At 41.0% G+C, this 21,334-nt stretch overlaps 1 protein-coding gene across 8 annotated transcripts in view; it reads right to left on the bottom strand.

Annotated features, from left to right (window-relative positions):
- The window catches only part of SULF1 (sulfatase 1), a 171,745-nt gene extending 156,867 nt beyond the window's left edge, over positions 1-14,878 (bottom strand). For 6 of the 8 annotated variants that reach the window (XM_032610375.1, XM_032610380.1, XM_032610373.1 and 3 more), the window contains exon 1: positions 14,556-14,788. The gene's annotated coding sequence lies outside the window, so the exon portion shown is untranslated. Of the gene's footprint in view, positions 1-14,555 lie in introns of all 8 variants that reach the window. The other 2 variants (XM_032610378.1, XM_032610382.1) reach the window with 2 other exon arrangements.
- Between the last annotated feature and the right edge of the window lie 6,456 nt (positions 14,879-21,334).

Below are 21,334 nucleotides of genomic sequence, written 5' to 3'. Positions count from 1 at the left end.
CAAATAAGAAATAGGAAAGCATGTTTTATAGAAGTGGTCAATGTATAGGCTTAGTTGAAAATAGTATGAACAAAGTATTCTTAAGGACCAAAGACATAATTTTTCATAGAATCCGTTTCCAGCACTCGCTGTGATTAAGGTTTAGCTATATGAAAAACAGATAATTATTCTGCCAAATTACCTCTACCTTGACAATAGAATTCTCCCTTTCATCAGCAGATGTAATACTGGTAAGCCTGATTTCTTTATAATAATAACCAGGTTTCCGGTCACACCCTCCAGTGAACTGAAATATAGCCAATAACTTAACAATCTGAATGCAAATACTCTTTTTCCTGTGGCATATTTCTTTCATTGCTCTGAAAATTATAATGGCTTTCTTTAGGTACTTATAACAACAAAAAGAAATCTCGGACATGTTTTGAAAACAAAACTATTTTTTCAAAAAAATCAAAACCACACTTAAGGATTCTAAGTTAAGCTTTTATTTTGAATTATTAAACTGTTATTCTCAATAGTGCAAGATGAAAAATGTAAGTTAATGGTTATGAAAGACATTTATAATCCAACAATGATTAATTTTACTTCCTTTAGAAATAGATCAGTTTTAGACATAAATTATGTAGGTATATAGTGGTATATACACTCACATAATTTATAAAGCTGTGAAGAATATGGCTCTTATACTTCTCTTGGGAAAAGTCCAGTACCTGGGGACATATTTAAATGTTTATTTCTCAATGAGGTGACATCACTGAGGGACAGCCCAACTGATGTAAGGCAACAGGTTTCCCTAATGTAATATATTTGTAATCACTTGAAGCGTGAAGCAGTGAAGTAGGAGCTAGAAGCCATGAGTTCTAACACTGATTACTCCACTCACTAGCTCTCTAGAATCCTCTCTCAGATTCAGTTTTCTGGTGTGCAGAAATGCCATATTTGCTTTGCTTACCTAAAGATTGCAAGTTCCAATGATTTAACTCAAGGGAAAATGTTTTGAGGGAGTGATGGGAAATACTGTCATCATTGCCTGGGTAGCATTCTTTCGGCAAAGGTTAAAAAGTGCCTTTACAAACAAGGCTCTTGATAACAAAGCTACAAACTTTTGAATCAGTGCTTGGGTATTTCTGGTAGAATGGATTTTCCGCAAAGAATACATTTAAACAGTAAATGCTTTTGCTGGTATTTGTTCCAGTCCCAAGGATTCTCTGCAGTCCCTGATTTTTCATCATGGCAGCAGCAAGAGGGGCCATGGGAGAGCTGGGTTCATAGCTCCATGTTCTCCTTAGTTCTAGGGTACAACTGACGCATGAACTCCGGTTAATCCTGGTAGAATTTTACTGCCTTATATTTTTGATAAAGCCTGGCCTATAGAACTATCTCTGGTAAGAATGAGTTTTAGGATTCTTAGGCAGGCTTCAGTTTCCTCAGATGTAAAATGAGGGATTTTACGTAGATGATCTCTAAGGTATATCTCTAATATTCTGTACTTCTATGATATTTTCCGTGCCTTTCCTGGGAAATCTAGCCTTAATTCTGATTATTTAAGAAAACTACACGACATAATATCTGGTAGCTTTGACAGAATGTGTGATAATTTCCTCTTTCTTCTAAGTGATTTCAAGCCTCTCATCTCACTGGCAAATTGTCCTACAAATGAGAATGTGATTTTGAGCCAATGAATTTTTACAGTCAAATCCCACGACAAAAAGCAAACAAACAAAAAACCCCCCCGAAAACAGTATGATTTACTGTGGAGTTTACAGGGCATTTTAATTTACGATATGCAGCAGATACTTTCATTCAGGTGGGACGGGTCTATCTAGCACTGTCCTTAAAATTCTGGTCTCGCCGTAGTTTTACATGTCCTTAAAAATGGAATTGTCACAATCACCTCAGTTCAGCTCTCAAGAGAAATTAATTGATAGCGTAGACTCCTGCATGGCTGGTGTGTGAGTGACACCCAGCTCTACAGTTTCGCATCTAATCAAGGAAGATGGGAATTCTAGTTGGCCTATTGTCTATTTGAATCTGTTTCTGGATGGAATCCAGCTGGCTCAAATGTAGCCCTGGGACAGTGATGTGGGCAGAAGAAGGAAAAAAATTAAGCCAGAAAACTGGTGCATGAGACAGTGCTTTCCACATTGTCAAGAGAATTGCCTGGTGTAGCTGTGAATTTACTTTTGATTAGTTTCCTGAAATTTCTCAGTGACTAAAATGCAATTTTCTATCCCAATTATCCTTGATTATTCTGGCTATGACTATATAATGAAGACCTATATATCAGATATACCATCTTGAAGCTATGCTTGATAGATGCAGAGGTTTAAAACTTAACTTCTACCTTATTGTTTCTAATAGTAAAGAGAGGGAGCAATATTAAAAATCTATGAAGAATAGCAAGAAATGCAAAATTGTACCTAATTAAGAGCTAAAATTATACGGCAACATTTTAAGTGGTAAGAGATCACCCATGAGAAGGAAATTATTAATGGTTGGTATAGCTAGGAAAAGAAAGTTCCGTGGAGGTAAGGGGGTAATTTTTCTTCAAGGATGGGTGAGATGTGGACATTCACAACCATAATGGGAAGGCAGTCCGAGCCCAGAAAACAGTATGAGCAAATCCTTAGTAGCAGAAGTAAGCGATGTAAATTTAGGAGATGCTGGACCAGCTTAGAAAAGAGCAGAAAGCACATTGGGGAAAGGGGATGGTTGTAGTGGAAAAGATGATGTGGGTCCTTAAAGGCTGGTGTTTCATTTAGGCTGGATGCTGTAGGAAACTGGAAGATGGCTATTTTAGAGTAATGGAAGGGCAGGATGAAAACAGTGCTAAAGGAAGATGAGTTTAACAGTGATATGTAAGATGAATGGGAAGAAGAAAGATAAAGTGTAAGCTCCATTTAGAAGCAAGAGGTGACACAGAACTGGATTAAAGTCCTTCCCTGTTACCCCCACCATCGTTTTTAGTTTTAAGGAGAATGTTTTATTTATTTAGACTGGTCTTCAGGGAAGAGCAGAGTTTTCCAGTTAAGGAGAATAATGTAATCTAGATGGAGAGAATGGCAGAATAAAGGTAAAAAGGTAGTGGGTGGCATGCTCCTGGAAGGTTAACTTGCTCAATATCTCATTATTAATAGTACCCAAGTTCTAGAATCCAGGTTTCCAATGTTTTTCCACTTTACCACCCTGCTTCTTTTTCCCAGCTATAACACTACTACCACTATTTAGCAAATTTTATTTCATTGCTAGTCACATTTTAATTTACTACTTGCCCAGCATGAAATGTGATTTACCTGAAGCCAATGAGGCAGTCCAGTGGGGTTCTCTAAGCTTCCAAAGGGGTTAGAACCGTGGCAGAAGCAATTGGAAAAATATCTCCAATTCCACTTCTGAGATAACTGTAGTGGTTGACCGGAATGGTGGCTCAGTGGGTCTCTGATTTTAGAGCAAAACAACTGAGAATAACAATCGCTATGCATGAAGTGTTTCATAAAGCTTATTTCTTCTCTGTTTTCGGTCCTTATTTTTGTGTTTTTTTTGTGTGTCAAAAAACATGACTCTAGGACAGAACATGTTTTGACTGGTATTTTTTTTCCCCTTCCTCTCCATTTATTCATTTTTCTTTTCTTACAAGGACCACGCTTCTCCTGTTGAAGAAGTCTTTGTACCCCTGAGACAGGTCGACAAGCTAACATGTAGGAGTAGAATCCTACATTGAAATCTAAGTTTAGACAGTCTGAGATGAAGGAGGTTAGGAATATCAGTCCACATGCCATACCTTCATCTCCAAATACGCACATGAGCCCATTGCCCTATGTGGACACTAGCTGAGGAGACCTAGTGTTAAACTTGACAGCTAAATCCAGCTTTCGTGTTCGCCGTATATGATGTTTATTGCTCTAATGATGGCACTTGTGTATTCTATCTTTATCCCTTGGTTCTTTGCACCGGATGTCTCAAGAATGACCAGTTCAGTCATTAGCCATTAATAGTTTCTGAGTGTATACTGACTCATGCCAATTCAACCCCCATGCAACCCTAAATGAGAACGAGATTTACAAGTGCTAATACTTAGGCTGGCATTTCTCCCATAGGAACCAGGGAACATGGTTCAGAAAACTCAGTTGAGTAAAATAAAGTGGGCCAAAGTCTTCATTAGATACTTGAACAGAACCCAAGTCTCTTTTGAGGAACCAAAATGCTGTCAGGTCTCCACAGGTCAATTTTATTCCCACAAATTTCTAGCACCAGGACTACATTTTAAATTCCAAATCTGGCGGACTCAAGCTGTGTATTCTTTAATTGTGCTGCTCCCAACATCTAGTGCAAGAGTGTGAAATGGCAAATATAACCGTCTACCTCTAATAAAATTATACCTAATCCTGAAAACTATTCATTGATTTAGTATCAAGAATGGCTTTCCTGTTTTGGAGAGAAGCTTAAAACGAACTGTGGCTGAAACAAAATAAAAGGGTGGTACAAGAGGAAGACAGAAAGCAAAGCAGGGGGTGGGGTGGGAAAACCTTAAAATTAAAAATGATTTGTCTTTGTAGTTAGTGAAAAAGGGAGTGTCAATATCACTTGTAAAATGTCATTCATACATTCTGCAAAAGGATGTCAACCAAGGTAGAAGCTGAAAGTTCTGAGCAGAAGCAACTTAAATATTTCATCTCTTCTTGCCTCTAGACTCTTTAAATTATATGTCCCTCTTCAGCAACATTTTCTTAGTTGAAAGAAGAGAATTATAGGTATTTTGCAGAAGTAGTTTGTTGTTCTTGACTTGAAAAGTCCCTTACTACCCTAAAGTTTAAAAACACTAGAATAGTTATTGGGTCAACTATTTTCTTAATCTGAGAAAAGATTCTTTTTATCTAAGGAGGAATATGTCATAAAAAACATAAGTTGTGTATGTCTTATGTCCATTGATGATCAGAAAGTTCGATTTTATCTGTTTAAAATTATATTACTGAACATCTATATGCACATATATGTACCTGTTTGCATTATAAAGTTATCCCAACCACAGCTTGGGATATTTATGGTGTTGTAAAATGAAATTCCACTTCCAGCACCCCCATTTTCCTTAGGTGGTGTCACCATTCCCTGGCTACCTGGGCTTGAAGCCTCAGTGTCTTCTCTGTCACTTGTCTTTCCTTTGTCCTCTATTTGACCAATTACCAAGTTGTTGATATGGTCATTTAGTTCTTCACAATGTTTCTTACACCCATCCTTTCCTCATTCCCAATGTCAGTGATGAGAACAGGCAACCCTTTTTTTCTTTTTTTGGACTCCTGGTACTCTCCCAGTTGTGTGTTCTCTCTCTGTATCTCTCTCCCCATTCCTGAAAAATCTACTGCTTAAACTTCCTGAGGCATCTATTTCAACTATGAAATCCAACCTCTCTACCTGATGTCCTGATGTGTCACCATACTCTAGAGTCTGGCCTAATTTAGCTGACATGACATGCTTAAAATAGAAAAGAGTACAGAGGAGAGACGACCAAGGACCATACTTTTTTTTTTTTTTTTTGAGGTACACTGGTCTCTCACTGTTGTGGCCTCTCCCGTTGCGGAGCACAGGCTCCGGACGCGCAGGCTCAGCGGCCATGGCTCACGGGCCCAGCCACTCCACGGCATGTGGGATCATCCCGGACCGGGGCACGAACCCGTGTCCCCTGCATCGGCAGGCGGACTCTCAACCACTGCACCACCAGGGAAACCCATCTTTCTCCTCCTCCTTTCTCATCTTCTCTCTCTACCTCCATCACCCCTCTTCCCTCCCTCTTCCCCTTCCTTTCCACCCTCTCCTCTGCCGAGTGCCTCTCTTCACTGTATTCACAAATCCTCTGACTCAAAAATACTATGTCTTGCCTTGAAAATGACATACACAGTTTAACTCCAGGCCTTAACTCAAGTGGTTCCTTCTGCCATCTTGGAAAAAGAATACAGCTGTTTGAATCCTGACTAAGTTCTAGGCGCTTAACTTTATTATCTCATTGAACCTTGGAAACCACACTTTGTGATCACTGTATCCCCATTTTATAGAGAAGGAAACTGAGTAAAAGAGGGTAAATGAGTTGTCCCCATGGAGTTTGTCAAGAATGGAGATGAATCACAGCTCTGATTCATCTGCTTCACGATGTGGAGACAAGTCTTCCCCGGCTCCGGTTCCAGCTCCTCCAGTAGGGGGCTCTGTGGACATCCCTTTTAATTAGTATTAATAATTGATACTTAACCACAAAATTTTTTCCATTGCTACTAGAAATTTTTTTTTGTAGGGGGCGCATTTTCCGCTCACAGCTAAACTAGAGATTCCTTCAGGGCAAGGATGGTGTCCTATATTATTTTGTACCTCTCTCAGCACTAGGATAGAAATACATATCACAGGAAGTTCTTGAGTACACACGGACTAAATGAATTAGCACATTGACGCAGCTTTCTTAAGCCTCTTCCTTTTGACTCCATTTAGAAGGCACCTATGGCTCTTCCTTAGACATCAGATCAAATACCAAAAAGTAATTTAAACTGTTCGATATTGAGCCTATCCCTCAAATCTCTTTTACTAAATTTAGATGTCATATATGAAAAGAATGGGATAACACATGTGAATCCTCTAGGTGTCTCAAATAAAAAATATTACATACCCCATGCTTTTATTCATTTGCTATATCCAGAACATTTTCTTTTTTCTTGCCAGCGTGAAGCTCTCAAGAGGAAAAAAAAGGAACATGTGATTTGTAGGGGCCCCTTTTTGCGGGGGATGCACTTCTTATAGATGAAAGTTAAAAGCTGAAGTTTCTAGAATTTCTGGATGCAACGCCAAGCACATCTGTGTACTAGGACGTTCTACTCAGGGGAAGATTGATTATTGGCAGGTGAAGGTTAAGGGGGAGGCTTTAAACTGGCAGGAAGTCTATTCAGAGGACGTGTTATAGAAAGGTGATTTTGATGCTAAGCCATATTAGTGATAGGAGTTTGAGGCTAATATCCACAGGTGCACACTTCTAAATTAACTTATCAATAAATGCACACTCTGTATGCATTTCGTCTGTTCCCCCCATGACCCTGGTATAGCTAATATCTCAAAATAGGCTAACCTTCAGTTTTGTTTTAAGTTAATACAGCAGGTGTTGCCTGTGAGTTATAACACCATGCCACAAAACTGGACAATAAACAGAACCCCCTGTAATTCAGATTCCCATTTTGTTTATTGAGAATGTGCTCGGGCTTCCCTGGTGGCGCAGTGGTTAAGAGTCCCCCTGCCAATGCAGGGGACACGGGTTCGTGCCCCGGTCCGGGAAGATCCCACATGCCGCGGAGCGGCTGGGCCCGTGGGCCATGGCTGCTGAGCCTGCGTGTCCGGAGCCTGTGCTCCGCAACGGAAGAGGCCACAGCAGTGAGAGGCCCGCGTACCGCCAAAAAAAAGAATGTGCTCTTATTGCTCCGAAAAATGGGAAAATGCATATATTGGTGTATTTGGGGCCTCCATCAAGGGAATGAATACAGGAGGATTTTACCGAGTTCTTGAAATAAACTTGTTTCAGGCCTATTACGTATTCCATGAAGTGGAAAAGCTGCATATATTAGTAGCTTTATTTGCAGATGGGAAAAAAACCATAAAACAAAGTAATAAAAAAAAACTAGTTCAGGCTTCCAGTTAATTGTAGCAACAGATCTTCTTTCTAGCAACCACAGTTTGTAGCTGAGCTGAAGATTTGAACAAAGCCAACAACAGAACAGAGATTAAAACTGAGGAGAATTAAAAAAAAAAAAACAGAGGAGAATAAAACAAAAGCAAAAATATGTGAAGGTAGATGAACATCTACTTCAGAGTCAATTGTTTTGAAACAGAATATTCAATTATTGTAGCTTTTTTTTTTTTTTTTTCTGGTACATGGGCCTCTTACTGTTGCGGCCTCTCCTGTTGCGGAGCACAGGCTCCGGACGCGCAGGCTCAGCGGCCATGGCTCACGGGCCCAGCCGCTCCCTGGCATGTGGGATCTTCCTGGACCGGGGCACGAACCCGTGTCCCCTGCATCGGCAGGCGGACTCTCAACCACTGCGCCACTAGGGAAGCCCCAATTATTGTAGTTTTATAACATGATTGGATATGGGATAAAACAAGTCCCCTTCTTACTATGGTTCTTCTCTTACACAAGTGTCCTGTCTTGCTCATGAGTTTATCATCCATGTAAACTTTCGAATCTTTGTTTTACGTTCAACCAGAGCCATCTGGGCTCTTGCCTGTTCCCAAACACTGCTCCCACTGTCAGCCATCGAACTCTCTTGTGTGAGAATTGGTTTATTATTTTCTGAAATGTGTAGATTAATTTGGGGAGGCTCTACCTTTTCACCAAGAAACACGTGTCTGCTCATTTATTCAGCACAGCCATTCAATATCAACCTCACCCTCTATAGTTAATGAACAGTGGCATGGCCAGGTTTCTTAGATTCGCAATTTCAAATATGCAGGAATATTTTCTTACAGATTTCTAGCTGTGTAGTAAAAAAGGAGATCAGCATATAAGAAAAGGTTTTACCTTTGAAGGTCAAGAGGAGAGCTACATTTTTTTTTAATTAACAAAGGTTTAACATACTATGGTGCAGTTGAATGTGTATCCCATATTTTGAGCAGCTAGTTTATCTGCTACAGCTAAAGATGAGGTCAAGCCATGTAACTGTTAATGCTTCGCTTTGGAAGTTCTATAGTCATGTTTGCTAGGAAGAGAGAGGCATCTCCAGATATATTGCCTTGCCCTTCGTTTAGAGGAGTTCCAGTCTCTTTCCTCTCCCTGGTCTGGGGCAGGTGCAGACCAGATGATCAGGATTGGAAAGAATATGCTTTGATCTGTCCCAAGATCCTGAAAACTGAAGCTGAATGACCAGTGTCCAAGGATGTATTTGCTAGGTAGCATTTAGTGCTTTGTGAGATCATTTCTCGGTCAGCTGCCCTTTTGGGGAAAGGGTACAGAGAGACAGCTCAGTGTTTGATGGTGGGTGCAGAGTCTGGGAACAGGCCAGAGCTCACGCTGATTGCTTTCAGCTTTTCACTTTGGTTTAAGGGTGAAGGACAGCAAAGGTCCAAGCCCCTTGTTTTGTCTAAATGGTATCTTGCTGTACCAATTACTTCTGGAAGTTTGACCTGACTCTCTACAATGTTTCGCCAAGTTATGATTTCTTTCTGAACAGTGGGCCAGGAGGAAGGAAGAGAAGCACATGACCCTTTGGTGAATTCAGCTCCCTGCTGGGGTCCACTGTTCGGGCCCTTTGTTCCCCCAGCCCTATGGGAACTGCTGTTTATTATCTTTTAACGCAGGACCCAGGACTCCCTCCTCCCTGCAAAGGGTATTCAGCTGTCACCATTGTCCCTACAGGTCCATTAACTCAGTTGCTCCAAATCCCTAAATGCCAAAAGCAGCTCCTCTGGACCTCTCTCTACCCCTGCTCCCTTCCCCAACCCCTGCCTTTGGTGGCAGAGAAAACAGCTAAAAGAAGACACACTTTAAATACACAGATGGAATGAATGATTGACATGACCGAGATGAGCAGAGTCATGCATCCTAGATCCATATCTGCATATGCATCTACCCACCTTCTCTCTCCCCCATTTACTGCACATGTGCTGAGCTAGGTGCTTTGTGGTTTTCTCTCTCTTCATAACATCCCCAAAGAAAGTATTCCTATCTTCATTTTACAGAGGAGGGAGCTGAACGGTTAAGTCACCTGTCCAAGGCCATGCAGCTAGTCAGAGGGGGTACCCGGATTAGAACACAGGTCTGTCTGAACCCAAAAACTGTACTCTCCTGCTTTCAAAATCATGTTTGAAATTTCACACCATAGTGGGGCAGCTAATAGATGTAATTCCTACCGCGGTTATAGAAAGCTGAAATAGGAGGGGAGTTTTCAGAAAATACTCAAGCTTAATTTTGGACAATCATTTCACACATTCTGCCCAAGTGGCATTTTTCCTAAGCTGCCCCCAAATACCACCAATCAAGTTTTATCGGTTTTTTTTTTTTTCCGTTTCTCTTATGAATGGAGAGGAGACTATTAGAGCCAGTAAATGGCTCTAAAGTGGGGTAACTAGAGAGGAAAGTGCCTTGGATGTCTGAATGTCCCTGGGAGCTAGCCAACACCCATTTATTAGTAAGGCATAAAAGTGGACCAGGCCAGTTCCTGTCTTAGGAGTCTTCACTGTACCTGAGGAGTCAAGTGATAAAAAGGCAAAGTAGAAAGTAGGGCTAAAAGAAAACAAGGTAATTGTGCTAACTGCAACCCACAGATAACCAATAGCCTCAATGGAAAGAAAACATCACTGGGAGATGTAGTCAGGGGAGGCTTCCTGGAGGAGGTGGAACTTAAGCGGAAGCTTTGAAGAATGAGTATACAGAGGTGATGAGGATGTCCTACACACAGGCTTATAAATGTAGAACTAGAAGGAATATCTCACATGATGATAAACTCTCATTTTGCAGACAACAAGATGGAAAACTAGAGTGATTAGGGGTAAGAGAAGAGACCAGGAAGTGGGTGACATTGAGCTGGCCACTTGAGCCACAGGGAAGGGTAGACTTCTGCTGCTGTAGGGATTTGGTGGGAGATACAGTTGGAAAGTTGGGGCTGAATAACACAGGGGCAACATGTCGGACTGAGAAATTCAAACTTTATCCTGTGGACAGTGAGGGTCCATGTGGTAATTCTCAGCTGAGAAATGCTTTGATGGAAGCCGTGTTTTAGGAAGCTCCCACAACTGGTGGACAGGAGGGAAGTGGAGGCGAGAGGACCCGTTAGGAGGTTGCTGTAATGACCCCCATGTGATTGGATCATTGCACTGGAGCGGGAGCTGTGGGCCAGATGTGGGTGACGCTTTAAAGGGAGGACTCACAGAATTTGATGACAGATTGGCTATGGGGGTGAGGGGAATATTAGGGAGGAAAAAAAGCTAACAGGCTAATACCCCTCCTCCCCAGCATATTGAGTTTGAATTGAAAATATTTTAAATAGGAAACATATTTCAGGACAAACTTTTCTCATAAAATATCTTCCTTCAAATATCTTTTTCCGCCCATGGATCTAACATAAAGGAAAGGTAAATTCACCATATGACCATAGACTTAATTTCATACATGAGCCTCCTTTTCTTCAAAGTCAATAATGATGATTAAAAATAAAATTCTATTTAGAGTCAGCTCCTTAAACATTTTAATCCCCTTAAATTTACTCCATGCTCCCCCCACAAAAAATATTGCAGAGGGAAAAAAGAACCAGATGTCCTGACCTGACCCATTGGTTGGCCTCATCCACCTGGCAAACGGTTGGTGAAATCTCAGTACTCAGTATTAGAAATCCTGCTTTCTGGATCCCTAAAGGATAAACCATTTAAATCTAAAACACAAAAGAACCAAGCCCCTACCCTTTCCCATATGGGTATATAATTAAGACAGTAAATGCAAAGTGTCGCACGTGCCACTCGTCTCTGCTATTACAATGGAAATGACCACAGCAATCTGCTTGAAGTCACATAAATTTCCTTAGGAGCAAAGAGTAGAGCCCTTTTAGTTCTTTGATGAAGGTTCCTGCTTATCATCTACCACGAGTTCAATGATTATCTGCATTCATGTATTTTAGTTTTCCACGCCACTGTCAAAGTGGGTTTTGTAAGTTAATGGATCAAGCTTTCAGATCGCTTTTCGCCTCTGAGATTTGTCACCTCACTGCGTGCCTAGATCACAGGATGCAGCCACAGGGCAAGTCGAGATCTCCCTCAGCCCCACCCCCCAGTGATTTTTTCACCTCTCTGGGAGGGATACCCAGGGCGCTCAAACACTTTCACAGCTGTTAGAATACTGATGGGAACTTCATGTGTGTTACCAGCACAAGTGCTGTCAAGAAGAAACCAAATGTCAAACTGAGGTATGTAGAAGTCACCATAAATATGCCTCTGAATGTTTCCCATCTGGAACAGTGGCTTTAGATTTTGACAAGAAACTGGGATTGCCCTGCGGGCAGTGTCTTGAAACAGACCCTTTGGGTTCGTTAAGTAACTTCACTGTCACCTAAGCCTTGTTAGGGGGAGTAACACACAACGTTGCCTTCTCAAGGTGTGAATTTATAATTTCTCAACACTTCCTTTCTTGTTTTCATCCTGCCTAAATCCTGCGGATGGTTGACTTTTCAGGGGTGGGGGCGGGGGTGGAGGGGATTCTCCCATATTGCCAAAATCCTGGGCGGGCAGCCCAGTGGTCAGTCTGTAACATTAGCAACATATGCTTGGGATTGGGGCTCCCATGGCTAAACAGGGACTTGCCTTTGTTAGATGCCATCACACCAGATCTCCTGGAGGAAGAGCCCATTGGTGAGGAGGGACTAGACTTTCTCCTGAAATATCTCTGCTATGGTGAAAAACGGCATTGGTAGCCAGCACTGTACCTGCTTCCAGCCTGTGCTTATAATCCTGATCCTGACACGATGCCAGATATTAGTTTGCCTTTCTGTCTTTATTCTTTTAAAACCCCAGTTCCATTGTAAAGCGAAAATGGAATGACTGGAATTCCAAAAGACTGCAGCTTATGAACTTAGTCCTGTTTGGGTTATGTAATATTGGGAATCGGATCTTACTCAGTTGGAATAACCGCCTGGTTATTTATGAGGTTATTTTCTCATTGAAGAAGACTTCTGAGACTATTTCAGAGAACACTCTGAATAACAGCTAGATACTATACTAACAAATTCTTGTAATCTTAATTTTTTAAAAAGAAGATTAATAAACAATAATGGAAAAGAAAAAAAAATACATTTTTAAAAAGAGGATTAAAAAAATCAACTCTCTTGTGGCCAAAAATATATGTAATGCAACTTGGAACATAATTTTTCACGCATCTTTTTGCAGCTGAATACAAAAATCACAGGGCATTAGCCATAAATTCTTGTTATTCAACCTACAAAACAGCTCCTATTTCAGAACAGCTTATATACAGTATTATTCACAGACTCTCTCACCTGCCAAGGGTGAGGACAGTGTTGGGTTTCTCTATGCAGTGTGGAAGTCCAGTAGGAACAGGAATTTTTAAGCACCACAGGTATCTGAACGCTGACGTGGGAGCGCAAGTCTGTCAGGGTGCAGAAGAAGTAACTCATGGACTCACCTTGCTGGATCACAAACTTGAAAAATGAAAATTTTATGTCTTTGATCCCTGTAAAAACAGGGCATCAACTTGAAAGGCCTTTGTCATACCACAAATTAAGCATCAGATATAAACCCCATTGCTACGTTCAGTTCAATCTAATTTTTATGGTGCTTTTGTCAGAGTGGTTAAATTAATGGCTACTCACAGATAGATGACAACTCATTTTGTGTTACTGGATGACCATTCATTTCCAGTGACTAATTTGTAATTAAAACCTTTTTTTTTTTTAACGTTTGTTTAGAACCAAGCCAGAAAATCTATTTACATTTAATTAACACTTCAGAGAGCCTGTTTAAAAACACATAAATGTAGGGACTTTAACGATCCATTACAGAGATGCTCCTTTACTTTTCAGTGACTTGTAAAACTTTCACAAACAGATCTGCAAATGAATTACCTCCATCTGCTCCCCTGCAGCTGCAAAAGGGCCGTGTTAAAAAGCACTTTCCTACTTCTTCCTTTTCTGCTTTTCTTCTAGCTCTAAGCATTTTTGTTTTAAAGATGCTCTCTCAGCTGCTCCAAAGGCAGCCCCTTCTCTTAAGGAGTTTCCAACGTTAGAGTCCATCTCCAAATTGTTTTCGAAACACTTTGGTCCATCACAAATCAGACAGGACCTACGTTGCAAAAATCGGGGAAGAAAGCTTTTCCATCTCTGCCAGCAACTCAGTAATAGACTCTTCAAAGAATCTTGATCAATTGGGTAGTAAAATGCAACAGTTTGAAAGAGACTTTTAATTTTGAAAGCTAAGATACATGCATTCTTGGACTTACCCATCCTTTATGAACAATTTAGAGCTCTTGTTTTGAGTATGCAACGAGGATATGAAAGGGTGGGGACCAACACCGCTTCCAAAGACATTTTCTGAGCTACACCTTCCAGAGCAAGGCTTGAGGAGTGTTAGTTCTATAAAGACAGCCAAGCACCAAGCTATGTTCACTGTTATCTGTCAGCCGTACAATAGTAGCGTTGATAGGAGAGCAGCAACTGGGTTTGACAAGTGTGCTGTGCCAGCATTCCATTCAAAAGTATGTTGAGAGAGAGAGAGAGAGAGAGAGAGAGAGAGAGGGAGAGAGAGAGAGAGAGAGAGAGAGAGAGAGAGAGAGAGGGAGAGAGAGGGAGGGAGAGAGAGGGAGAGAGAGAGAGGGAGAGAGAGGGAGAGAGAGAGAGAGAGGGAGAGAGAGAGAGAGGGAGAGAGAGAGAGAGGGAGAGAGAGAGAGAGGGAGAGAGAGAGAGAGGGAGAGAGAGAGAGAGAGGGAGAGAGAGAGAGGGAGAGAGGGAGAGAGAGAGAGGGAGAGAGAGAGAGAGGGAGAGAGAGAGAGGGAGAGAAGGAGGGAGGGAGACAGGCGCATTCAATATCTTTCACTTTACCTGAAAAAGCTGCTTCTCTTGTGGCTGCAGAAAACGAATTCCTCCTCTTCTTCCCCAAGCAAGTAGTTCTCTTGCCTGCAGCTCCCGCTTGGAGAAGACCACACAGCTCCAGCGAGGCAGCCTTCCTGAACCTAATCCCCACTCCAATGTGATGACACACACTAACCCCAACCATCTGGTGAAACACGTCCTCGAGCACTCAGCACAGTGGTGTGTCAAGACGGGCTGCCCAATCCATTTGCTGGGGCTGGGTGTCTCTCACTGACTGGAGGCTGAGGGCAGGGCTGAAACTGGAGGTCTGAGAACTCCCAGTCAAGTAACCTGAGATTTTCCGAGAGAAAGAACTGCTATAAAAAGAGAAGACGTGGGAGGTGCTAAAGAGAAGGTGGAGGGAATTAATTATGCCGGTGGCCAGTTGTGCGGTACTTTTCACAACTCCTTGTGCGCCCCCGGGGGACCGTGGGGACCCTCCGTAGGATGCACAGAAACATTAAAAATCTTTTCCTGCCAATCTAGGGAGCGCAATCTACTCAGCGAGCACCCATCCCCCCCCCCCCCCCCCCGCCCCGCCCGGGAGATAAAAAATTCATCTTGACATACTGATAAAGTGTTCATGTGGGAGTTGTTTGCACTGAAATGTGACATCTACATTTTGAAATCTACACTCCTACCTTCCTGTGATGAGATTGCGGCTGTCTCCAGCATTCCTGGGAGGAAGCGGGTGGGGAGTGCAGTTAAGAGCAGAAACTTCTCTCTTCTCACAGACAGCTCTTCACGGTTTGTCAGGGGCTGAACTTAAGAAACAGTCAATGAAAATCATTTTCGTTTCTACTCGTGTAAAATAGCACGCGCTCCCATAGATAAAGGCGGCTTTTTGAATCACTCGCTGCCTTCACAGACATCTCTTTGTAAAAAGCACTGGGTACCAGAGGGCTGCACTCTGTCATTGATTATTTTTATTGGCTTCTATTTAATTGCACTTATAATGTCCATATAGCTCAAACAGCTCATTAACATTTTGCTTTGAAATGTTTTCAGTTTGGGGCCATTTCAATACCTCCTTCTTCTGTGCATTTCTTTCTTTCTTTTTTTTTTTTGAGTTGTCTGAACTGTTTTATAGAAGTAATTACTTTGATAGCAATTTGAATGAGAAAATGGCTATACTTGTTACGGTACTTTTAAAGAACTATCTGGAAATAAATTAATTGCCTCAAATCTTACCACTTAAAAAAACTCCATCAGACGTCTAAGGAATTTTGATAACCTGAAATAGAAAACAGGAATTTGAAATATTAACAACTCCCTGACCGTCTGTGAGAAGCCAACATTTTAAATATTGCACTTTCTGAATTTCTTTGGACTTGGAGGGGGATCACGGGGGGAAAAAAACCCTTTAAACTTGCCTAAAAATCTAGACTACAAATAGATATCTAATACTCAGAATGCCCATATCACAGAGAGAATTATTTCAATATCTAGCAAAATTGACTAACTTTTTTTTCCAGGATTTTTTGTGTGATATTATATTAAGATACTTAAAAATGACTTCTGGTACAATTTTCTGAAGCACAGGATTAGAGAACCATTATTTTCAGACAATTTTTCCTATAACTGGGCTGTAGGGAAGAAGGAAGAAAAAAAACAGTATTGGAAGTTGGAGTCCTGAATCATTTGCTCAGTTTCTTCCCAGAAGTGATTATGAGGTGTCTGTTTCACAATATGTAGTAGATTCACTAAACCATTACTCCTAATCAGCTAAATCCAGATACATAATCAACACTGGAACATTCAACAATGGCAAGTTGTCCCATGGGGCTAAAACTTCCCTTGGGCGCCGTAAAATTTTTAATAGTGCCAATTATTGCAAAGCAATTTTTTCATTAAAAACTTTTTTTTCTTTTGGCTAATCCAACCAGACCCGCGTCTGGAAATCTGGATTACCTCAACTGCATAGATTTTGAAGACCCCGGAGACGTTATTAAGGTAGTTTGCCCTCTCTTAAACTGTAAATTGAGTAACAAAAGTAAAACCTAAGAAACTGTAAAGGTGTTGAATCACGTTTTATCAACCCTGTGCTGGTAACACACCTTCTGTGAGACATTTCCCCAGTGATCCTGGCTCTGATCCACACGATTGTGGAAAGAGCTTTTTAACAGAAACATTTCTCTTCTCTTCTCAATTGTAAATCTTTTCCTAAAATCTCAGTCACTACTTCTCTTTTATTGATAACTTCAGTTATTATGCTACCTAAAACTTGCTCTAACATTAAAAATACAAGTGGAGCAACAGATCTTGCCTGTTCGCTATGATCTTAATTCTTGTCCTGTGCAGTGCCTGTAAACATTACCTTTCGCAAGTATTCTAAAGTGAGTCCACAATGACACATTTTGGGGTTGATGTTCTGCCATGCTTTTGTTAAGGAAAATCAACTCAAACAAAGACCTGAAGCTGGTGCTGCAGGATAAGATCCGGGCTCCCCTTCTCTCTGTAACCAGCTCCAGTGCTCAGCAGTGTCAGTTTAGAAGTTAAGAATTTTCCATTACCTCTCTTCCCTTCCCCTTGCCATCTGCAAACAGTTTATTTTTTAAGAAAAAAAAAAAAAAGTGAAATTGATTCTATCTTGAAAGATCGAAACCTAAAATATGACACGTTCTAAAAGATGATACTCAGCTTTTGAATGTCATGTTGATCAGGGTGAGGTTGTGTGCAGAGGGTATGGCTTCATCACAGGAATTAAGTAGGGACACTCCTAAAATGAAAGATTAATTGTAGGTAACGGTGATATTGAAAAATAGCCTTTCCTATTCTGTTCCCACAGTTAAAATGTCCCTTTACTTATTAGCGCCAATTAGTTTCCATGGTAACCGGCCAGCCCTTGTAAACCCCTGCTCTGAGCTTCGCTCATCTTTGTCTAGACTGAGCTCACCACCCTTCTTCCTCCACAGATAGCAGTTTAGCTGGGTCTATATCTATACCCATATCTTTTGCACACATGTAACAGGCACGTAAGTGCCCACATCCACATTATTCCTGGTACAATGGTGGCCAAGGGAGAGTGGAAGCGGCATTTAATCCCTGAGCTACAACGCGTGCATCTGCTGCCACACTAATTTTTCCCCCTCTTGGTTATTGTTTCTTCCAGCCTTGTTCTATTATCAGCTGTTTGCTGCTTGTAATTTCTTTTCAGGGAAGCCAATACAGTATAATAAAAACCTCATTAAACAGAAACACCTATCAGCCTCAGAGAAAGCCCTGAACGACTCCTTTTTGTCTAAAGAATCATTAACGTGAAAAAGAAAAACCACTTGTTTGTCATGCTTGGGAAAAAGAGAACAAAGCCAGCAGAAAGGTTTACCAAGCCAGGGAGCTAATATAAAGATTTAATGCACTTAAGACACCATGGTTCTTTGCCCCTTGTTCTGCCAGTTGGCCAAGAATCCCAACTTGGGCTCGGTAAACAAATAATCAGGGAGGGTGAGTGAGCCTGCCGCTCCAGACTCCTGGCGGGGAGGGAGGGAACAAGGATCTGCAGCATCCTGGCTGTCACAGGCGGCGCTGTGCCCCAGGGCCACGGGCAGGTGACGCTGCTGGGGTGCCTGAATGTTAGTGTGACTACAGAAGAATCCCATGGAAAGTGGGGGAGGACCGTCAGCAAAAGCTTGAAACTGTGAGAACTTAGCAAGACAAGGGCTCTAATAATTTGTGCTGACTTTACTTCTTTGGACACAGCTCTATTTTATTGTTATTTTTTTGGCCACGCTGCGCGGCATGTGGGATGTTAGTTCCCTGGCCAGGGATCGAACCCCTGCCCCACGCAGTGGAAGCACAGGGTCTTAACCACTGGTCCGTCAGGGAAGTCCCACAACTCAATTTTAAATTAGTGTTATTTTGAGGTAAACCATTCCCTATAAGAATTGAGATGATACCAACAGCTTGGAAGCCAATGCTTTCATTAGGGCTGTGTTTAATCTTGATAAGAGTAAGTCAGAATGGTAGTCTTAGATTTCTCCTCTTCGTATAACCTCGGCTACCACTGCTTTTCCAATACCTGTTTTGACATAACTAAGATCCAGGTTCCCCCAATTCTGCTGCTGAAATGTTTTACTCTTAAAACAGGTTTCTGAGGTTGGCTCTGAGGTCATCTTAATCTACGTATTAGAAAAGAAAAAAGTTCTGATCACCAATGTTTTATCTGATAGGATATGGGAATCTGGGGTGCTCCTTATCCAGGTGAATTTTTTTCTTTCATGGTAACATCCCTTTAGGTTTTTTCTTTTAAAACAAATGGCAAATGTCTTCTAAAGTACCATGACGCTAGAAATACGTGTAGTAATTAGCCCATTGCTGTTCATATCATGTAAAGTGTCTGTATATGCCCAATGTATCTTATAATTTGGAACATCCCGAACTTCTAAATTACTCAGGGCTACACAGACATTCACTTACACTCCTTCGGCTAAACTTTACTGTCTTTATTCGCATTGAACCAAGACATTCTCAGAAAGAGAGGGGAAATTGTTGCCAGTTAAATGTTAAGTCACATGGTACGCAGCAAGCGTCAGGCTTGTTCGTGTTGTCAGTGACTGCAGAGCTATAGGGGAGGTGACACTGGAGCCAGTGATGACTTTCACGTCCGACGGATGGTTTTATCACTGAAGTTAAGTTTCCTCCAGGAAGCACAAGCCTACGTTTGCTGAAAAGGGGTAGGTAGCTGTGCACTGCAAATAATTTTGGGAGGATAAAGGGGAGGGTGCTGAACCACTTAGGACAAAACAGTGACCCGCAAATGGGGTAATTTAATAAAAGACACTGGATTCAATAGACTATGGCAAATAGGCTAATAAAAAATTTAAAAACCTATTTGAAATCCATATTTGTGGAAATCAGTGTTTGAGGCATGGGACAGTAGTCCTCGTTTGAGCAGATAGTTAAATTTATGAGACATTATATTAGAAAGTATAGATATCAGGTAAGAGAAAAATATGAATTTTGGTCATAAGAACTTGAGGTTTTATTGGATTCGCTTGGAGGTAGGATTGGGCTATTTGAGGTGGGGTGTACATCCCAGACCTAAAGAGTCACATGTTTGTCTTTCATTTGTATTATGTGTATTTCCCAGTTAAGGTAAATAGTGGGAACGAAGGGAGAAAACTGGATGCAGGGATGGGCATCACTCACGTCCAGAGAATAGACCAGAAGTTTGCCTTTGGACGAGATAGTAGATAGAACTGAATCCCTGTATTTTAGAGATGAGAAAAGGGAGGCCAACCAGCGAAGTCATTGGTGGGACGAGGAATAAACCCGAGGGTTCAATCTATTAGCTCACCTCTTTTGCTCTCAACAGCACCATGCACTTTTATTAGAACGAAAATACAAAACTGCAAAAATTCTCTTAAACTGGAGTAAGTGTGATTATTGGTGTTAAATAATTTGAGAAATTACTGGGAATTCAGATGCACGAAATACCTTGAGTTTCGCAGTATTTCTTCTTTAAGTCATCAGAGTGATTAAAGCCGTGGGATTTGGTAGCAGGTGTAATCCTAAAGGCCACAGAGCTTTCCTTAGTAATCATTGGGTAAAATGATTTTTCTTGTGGCTATCCTTTATTGCAAAAAGTGGGATAGATCCCAGGGGACACATCATCAACCTTTCTTACTTTCATGTATTGTTTTCAATATACAGGATTAGAGATTTGAGGATATCTCAATAAGATTAATGCTATATTGATTTAGGGAGAAATGGATATCAGATCCTGAACTGAAATGTTTCCTTGCTGGGGCCATAAGAATTGGGAAATAGGGCAGGAATATGGCCGGGTTATTTGCCTAATGTCTGGAAAATTAACAAAGGTATAGTGCCCGATATACCAACGAGAATCATGTTTTTAAAAGTAGAGTTCACTGCTTTTCTGACATTTATTTGAAAAATTTAAAATATAGGGCTGGGCCTTAGGCAAGTGGAAGATATAAAAAATTTAGTGACAAAAACAATCATCACTGAATGCCACAACAGGACACCACAGAAGAACGGATGCCTACGGCAAAAGTATTCCATAAAACAAATAAATAACTTGTCAGTAAACAAAGAAAAAAGAGGGAGCGTTTCCTTCTCTTGGGCTCACAAGCCAATCCATTTTAAAATTACAAACTCTTCAAGAGCGAAAACTGTCTTATCTTTGCATCTCTTCTCTTTAGAATTTAGTAGAGTGCATTTACAAAACAGATTTTCAATATAAGTTTCCAGTGCTGAGGGTTGCTTGTCTTGGCTGAATTTACAAATGCTGCTTCTTGAATGACCTAGCTCAGTTTTTTGGGGGGAGATTAAGTAGTTAGTTTGAAGGCCCTTACTTCTGAGTCTATAGCCAACCTGCTGGATACATAGCTCTTCCAAAGCAGAATGTAGTCCCTTGACATATTTTTCTTTCTCATTTTCAGGAAGGTAACATGGTTCTAGTACTCAACAGTACTGGGAAGTAAGTACCTGTGTAAAAGTTTCTGCGTAACAGCTGCAGACTCACACTTGTTACTGTTACAGTCTTTGTAAAGAAACCGAAGCTAACAGATGTTAATAAAAAAAAGTTGATTTCCATAAAATATAGAGTTTGTTAAATGAGCAGCCATCTTCAGTTGCTTACTTAATAGGCCAATGGAATTTCTGCAAGCTAAATAAAATCTTGGATTTTGTTAGATTCTTTTAGAAAGGTATTTGACAGATGGACATTACTATCCTGTCCTTTTGGTGGTCTTTCTTAGTCATCACACACCAGGATACGCAAAAAA

This window comes from Phocoena sinus, chromosome 17 (assembly GCF_008692025.1).
Source record: "Phocoena sinus isolate mPhoSin1 chromosome 17, mPhoSin1.pri, whole genome shotgun sequence".
NCBI lineage: Eukaryota > Metazoa > Chordata > Mammalia > Artiodactyla > Phocoenidae > Phocoena > Phocoena sinus.
Note: the sequence above shows the minus strand (reverse complement) of the source record. Positions and strands in the feature narration are given on the sequence as shown.